General features: G+C 45.2%; 1 pseudogene; it reads left to right on the top strand.

Annotated features, from left to right (window-relative positions):
• Positions 1–611: 611 nt before the first annotated feature.
• Positions 612–730, top strand: LOC134950376 (5S ribosomal RNA; annotated as a pseudogene).
• The last annotated feature ends 6409 nt before the right edge of the window (positions 731–7139 follow it).

Here is a 7139-nt window from a genome sequence, read left to right on the forward strand (position 1 = left end):
TACCCTTCATTCAGCTACAACCCAGTGGTGATTTACACTTACTAATCTGTCTATACCTGCTTATATCATTGCCTAATTTGATAGGACTTTAACAAGTATATGTAAGCCAGCTTTTGTGTTCTCTTGTTTACATCTATACCGGCCTAATTAATTAGGTTGTGATTCCTACCAACTTTATAGGTTAGTAATAGCCTTAATATACTGACATTGTGGAATATTAGTATAACTTCACCATCTGGTGGTTTCTGAGACAGTGTTCAGCCGACATAGGGCTGCATACTAGTGTAAAGCCTGACTTCCGTAGGGTGGGACAACAATTATGCATTTACCATAATTATTACAGTCTGCATGTGTTTGCATGCTGTACCGCAGTAATTTCTTCTGTTATATCATATCATTTTACCTTGGATGTAATTTTTTTTACTTCTGCTCTTATCCTATTCCTATTTCTGTGGACTCTCATCTGCGATCCAGGGTGCACAATACCACTATAGTGGGATTTGATGCGTCCAGCCTAACGCATAAAGCAGATCCACTCTTTTACCTATGTCACAATCTGTGACACCCCTTTATCTAGGTGCACTCTCATTGGCGTCCAAACCCACCTACCTTTCTACTATCAAACCACACTGTTAGCGCCCGATCTCGTCCGATCTTGGAAGCTAAACAGTGTTGGGCTGGGTCAGTACCGGAGGAGGAGACTCACAGGGAATACCTAGTGTTGTAGAGTATGTTTCAATTTATTTGACGTGCGTTACATGACACCAACAGCAGTGTCACCACTTTTCTCCATCTCCAATCATCTTATCTTGTTACTGCCTATAATTATCTAGACTATGATAGTCTTCCTTGTTTATAATCACTTTTGTAAATTTTGGTGACCGGCATTATTTTGAGCATTGTCTTATTATTCTGATTTTTTTCATTATAGACCGACTACACAATCGACCACATAGTGGTCTCATTAATACAGATTTCTGTACTGGTCAGGCTGAAATGGGTGTAGTATATTGAAGTATCTACAGCCTTTCTAATCACATTTCGTGAGACAGGACCAGAACATTCCGTATTTTTTTCGTACATGCTCAAACACTTACCTTATTAGTATTATTATTTTTGCTTTAAACTTATTTGGATCATATGTTTTTCATTGGGTACTCATATCAATTTTAATTGTCAATTAATAAAGTTATGTCTTAAACACATTTTTCATTAATTTGTAATTCATTGAAATTTATTTCAACTAGCTAAGAGTGTGCCCACACAAGATCCTTCCTTCTCTCTCACCATAGATAACATGTTCTACCTGGCTCTGGGCGCACCACCAAACTGGAAGGGGATTTGACAGTTTATTGTATTGCAATTGTCCATTATTTGGTTTCACCTAATTAACAGATTAATATCTTGATAATTAGCTATGACCAGTGCCAGGTCGCCCTTCTTTTTTCTGTTCCTAGGAGCCTGCTGGTGCAGGTTTTCTGGAAAGTGGAAGGGGGTTTGGACTTTTTAACTTTCGTGGTCCGAAAGGACTGCATTGTAGACGTAGGATAAGATTTCCTAGTTGGTGGTGTTGCTGAGGGAAGGAAGGTTGACTTATCCGCAGTTGCCGTGGGGATCCACGCATCCCCAAACAGAACCTGACCTGTGAAGGGTAGGTTCTCCACACTTTTCTTGGATTCTGCATCCGCAGACCATTGGCGCAGCCATGGAAGAAGCCCTTGCATTAAGCAGGCCAAGGTCCTTCATGGCCTCCACCATGAAACCTGCAGAATCCTGTATGGGATGTAAAAACAATCAGTGTCTCTTCTATCCATAGTATCCAATTCTTCTAGTAATGTGCCTGACCACTTTACTATGGCTTTAGAAAACCATGCACAAACAATATTGGGCCTTAAAGCTACACCTGTAGCTGTGTATAATGATTTGAGCGTAGTCTCAATCTTGCGGGTCAGCTGGTTCTTTCAAAGCGGTTGAACCAGGGACAGGTAAAACCACCTTTTTAGAGAACCGAGATTCAGAAGTGTCTACTATCGGCGGGTTTTCCCACTTTTATTCCCACTTCCCACTGTCCACTTTGGGGAAAGGAAAAGCAATGAGAACCCTCTTTGGGATCTGGAATTTTTTCTCTGGGTTCTCCCAGGATTTTCCAAACAAGGAGTTTAACTCCTTAGAAGCAGGGAAGGTAAGGGAGGATTTCTTATTTTCTGTAAAGTAAGCCTCGTCTACCTGCTCAGGTACTTTCTCAGTAATGTGTATAATTTATTTATTAGCAGTATCTTTATATAGCGCAGCATATTGCGCTTTACAATTAGAACAACATTAATAGAACAAAACTGGGCAAAGACAGACAGACAGACAGACATAGAGGTAGGAAGGCCCTGCTCGCAAGCTTACAATCTATAGTCCCTAATGGCATCAATCATTAATTGCACCCCCTTGGCAAGGGATGGATCACCCCTCCCCCCCCCGCATATTTCCTCACCGTCCCCTGTATCAGAGTAGGTATCCGTGTCAGCTTGCATTATCTGGGCAATAGCACGCTTTTTCGGATATGTACTGTAGTAGGGGTCCCAGATGAGGTAATGGGAGTTGAACACTTCAAAACCTCTACAGAATTCCTCAAAACCTGCGTTTCTTTCTCATTATATGACATCCTAGATGAAATCTGTGATATCATTCCCCTTAAAGAATCCACCCATGGGGTCTGGGGAATTTTATTGCAGTCCTGAGTACATGGGATAGACTTTTCAGGAGAAGATACACCCTCTGCAGCACAAGACACCGAGTCCCTAGACATGGTAATGTGAGATATACAGCCACACACAGGAAAATGTCAGACAGTTTTTCCCTCAGAGTACCTTCAGAGAGTCACAGAGTATAAGGAGCCAGCCACACAGCGCCCCAGTAGGCAGTTAATATAGTAATAGCCCGGCGCTGACTGAGTAACCTTAATAGGGTAATCTGTTCTCAAAATCACTCCTCCCCCCACCCCCACCTTCCCCCCTGTCTATAACACCCTATGTTATGTGGAGGGCAGCGCTCCCTGTCTGTGTCTCCTTCTGATGATCTGCAGGGAGAAAATGGCGCTGGTGAGTGAGTGCTGGGTCCGCTGTGAAGTCCCGCCCCCTGTAATGGCGCGTCTTCTCGCACTTAGCAGAAAATTACCTCAGACCAGTATAAACAACTAACAGAGGGATTAGCCCCTGTTAGCATTATGTGACCAGTGTAGGGTTATTGCGCTGGCCCAGGACGCCCCTCACAGCGCCGTACACAGTGTGCTGCTGAGCCTTCCGGAGTGCAGCCTGTCAGAGCTGCGCTTTCACCCTTGTGCCGCCATTTCCGCTGGTAACCCGCTTCCCGGGCCGCCGGCGCTGTACTCACCACTCTTCTTTCTTCTGGCTCTGTTAGGGGGTAGCGGCCCTGCTGCGGGAGTAAGCGGTCACCTCGTTGGCTTGCGATCAGCACCCTCAGGAGCTCAGTGTCCTGTCAGCGGAGATAGAGAACCATTAACTTCTAGAGTTGGTTCCTATTCCTTTCCCTAAGTCCCACGCAGAGCCGGCCATAGCTATAGGCAAACTAGGCAATTGCCTAGGGCATTTGATATGCCATGGGGCATCAGCAGCTTCTGCTGATTAAAATTATATGCTGCATGCCTATATTCTGTGTGTAGCATTTCATATGCAGATACAGCCACAGTCTCACACAGTATATAGGCATGCTGCATATCATTTTAATCAGCAGAAGCTGCTTGTGCATCCTAGCCACATAGCAATGCAAATAAGATGCATTTTCATAAAAAAAGGTGCCCAACGTTAGCATTGAGGCAAGATTTATGAGGATACATCTGTATCCAAGCAGAGGCAGAGGTCACAGTGTTAGTGGCGGTGTGAGTGCTGTGTGCTTGTGAGTGGGTTCGTTGTGCAGTAGTGTTCAGAATATGTGTAAGGAGCATTATGTGTGTCATGTAAAAATGCATTAATAATGTGCAACATATGTGTAAGGGGCACTATGTGTGTCATTATGTGTATAAGGGCATTAATAATGTGCGGCATATGTGTAACAGGGTACTATTGTATGTGTGTCATTAAGTGTATAGGGGCACTAATAATGTGCAGCAAATGTGTAGGGGGCACTGTGTGTGTCATGTGTATAAGGGCATTAATAATGTGCGGCATATGTGTAAGGGACATTATGTGTAAATGGGCATTCATAAAGGTTGTCATAATGTGTAAGGCGCATTATGTTTATAAGGACATTAATAATGTGTCTCATATGTGTAAAGGGCATTATTGTGTGGTATGTGTATAAATACATTACTAATGTGTGGCATTATGTGTATAAGGTGCTCTACTATGTGACGTTGCATATAGAAAGGGCATTACTGTTTCGTCTAATGTGAATAAAGAGCAATAGGGTGTGGTGTAATGTAAGTAAGGAGCAAATCAGTATGATGTTATGTGAATAAGGAGCTCTTCTGTGAGGAGTAAAGTTTATAAGGTAAAGTGATACTACTGTGGGATGTAATGTGAATTATGGACACTATCGCATGATCAAATGTGAATAAAGTTGCAGTACAGTATGGCATAATTTGAATTGGATGTACTATTGTGTGGCCATGCCCCTTGCCAGCAAAAACACACACCTTTTTGTGCTGTGCACCAAATGTGCGACCTGTTCCTATTTAAAATATAGGGGTACAAACACCAAAATAAGGACTGTTATGGGTGAGCAGTGATGGTGCTGGGAAAGAGGTACAAGGTCAGAGGCGGTACCAGCGGTGGTGCTAGGGGGCACCAGCTAAAATCTTGCCTAGGGCATCATATTGGTTAGGGCCGGCTCTGGTCCCACGAAGCAGAAAGGCTGATGCCAGCCTGCCTGTACCTAACTCGGAAAAATAATAAAACTAGAAAAACTCCTAAGAGCTCCCCTAGCTGTGACCGGCTCCTCCGGGCACATTTTCTAAACTGAGTCTGGTAGGAGGGGCATAGAGGGAGGAGCCAGCCCACACTATTAATCTCTTAAAGTGCCCATGGCTCCCAAGGGACACGTCTATACCCCATGGTACTCTATTGGACCCCAGCATCCACTAGGACGTAAGAGAAAATGGGAAAATCCACCAATAGTGGATGCATCAGTCTCTAGGCTGTCACTAAAAATTGTATTGCCAGTGCCTGTTGCAGCCTCCCTAAAAGATACAGTTGATCATAAAATTGAGACTACACTCAAATCACTGCACACAGCTGCTGGAGTGGCCCAGAAACCCACTATTGCATGTGCGTGGATCACAAAAGCCATTGCCAAATGGTCAGGTAACCTAATTGAGGGGTTAGATTCCTTGTCTAGGGGGGATGTTTTTACTCCTACAGCATATACAGGACTCTACGAACTTTAAGGTAGAAGCCATAAAAGATTGGTTTGCTTAATGAACGCACCACCGCTATAGCAGTGTCAGCACGCAGGGGCTTGTGGCTACGCCAGTGGACTGCTGATGCGGACTCCAGGAAAGGCGTAGAAGGCCTACCATTCACAGGAGAGGCCTTCTTTGGAGACTAACTAGACAAATGGATCTCCAAAGCTACGGTGGATAAGTCTACGTATCTTCCTTCCGCAGCTCCCGCAGCCAGGAAAGCTTATTCAGCTTCAAATGTAGTCCTTTCGGACAGCCAAGTTTTTAAGGGGAAATGCAGAGGTGTTTCTACGGCCTCCAGAGGTGTAAGTGGCAAACCACGCAAACTAGCAACTGCAGGTGCTCGGGAACATAGCTCAGTCTCTGCTTCCTCAAAGCCTTCAGCATGACGGTGGACCGCAATTCCTGGAGGACTGTCAGGCGGGAGCCTGACTAAAATTCTTCATTCACATCTGGTCAAGTTTGTGCCGGAATCCCTGGGTCATAGATCTTATTTCACAGGGCTACAGAGTTCAAAGAGCTCCCACCTCACAGATTCTTACCAGCTTCACAAGAGGCAAGTATAACTTTACAGCAAGCTATCCAAAAACTGGTACAGACTCAAGTAATTGTTCCAGTTCCACCTCATCTGCACAACAAGGGGTACTATTCCAACTTGTTTGTAGTACTGAAACCGGATGGTTCGGTACGACCAATTCTAAACCTAAAGTCCTTGAACCTATTCTTAAGAGTGTTCAAGTTCGAGCTGCCCTATTTGGACAAGATGGCTCACATCCCTGCCAGGTACTTATCAGCATATGCTCGGGGCCCCTCTGATCCTTGGGGCCCGGTACAGTTGTCCACTTTGAACCCCCCTGTCGCCGGCAACCCCCAAGGCTTCATCCGGCCCTGGCCGTGCACAGAGCAGGCAGACTTTTCGGATACACAAATACTTAACAAAACAACTGTCACTGAGTTGTTGTGTTTTGTTTTTTCCATGACAAGATGAGACAAGAAAAAAATTGTGTCCCACAGCCCTTACGCCAGCCCTGAGGGAAAACCATACCATTTACCGGTGGGTGGATGCAGTCTGTCCATATCCCGACAGCAGCATCCCGCTGCCAGAATGCCGGCAGTGGGTGACGAGTGCAAATAGTGCCCTTGCGGGCTCACTGCGCTCGCCGCAGGATCTATTCCCACTCTATAGGAGTCGATGACACCCACGAGTGGGACTAGTTCTGTTTTGTCGGCTGGCGGCATTGCTGGCTGTCGGATTCCGGCGTCTGTATCCTGACCGCCGGGATCTCGTCAGCCAGTAAATTGAATGATTCCCTTCCTGAGTACTCGCATTATGTATTAAAAACACAATTTCTTAGCTCTAACTATTTGTAGTCTGGACTCTGTGAGCCCTAACAGGCAGATGACTATCTTGCTTGGGTTCCCTTCCCCCTTGCTGCTTATCTGTCAGCTGATCCTTGCGTTTAGAAAAGAAAATAAGTAAGGGAACGTGTGTTGCAATGAGGGTGAGGGGTCGTGTGCAGTGAACATCTTGTTCTGTACTCTGTCTATGGCAGGGCTATAGAGAAGCCTTACTATGCACACTACTGCCCTCTGCTGGACAAGGAGTTGCTTTAGTTTGTTTTTTTATTACTGAGCCGCTGAACTAAGGGGGTCATTCCGAGTTGATCGCTCGCTAGCAGTTTTTAGCAGCCGTGCAAACGCATTGTCGCCGCCCACCGGGGAGTGTATTTTC

The sequence above is a fragment of the Pseudophryne corroboree genome, chromosome 8 (assembly GCF_028390025.1).
Source record: "Pseudophryne corroboree isolate aPseCor3 chromosome 8, aPseCor3.hap2, whole genome shotgun sequence".
Lineage (NCBI taxonomy): Eukaryota > Metazoa > Chordata > Amphibia > Anura > Myobatrachidae > Pseudophryne > Pseudophryne corroboree.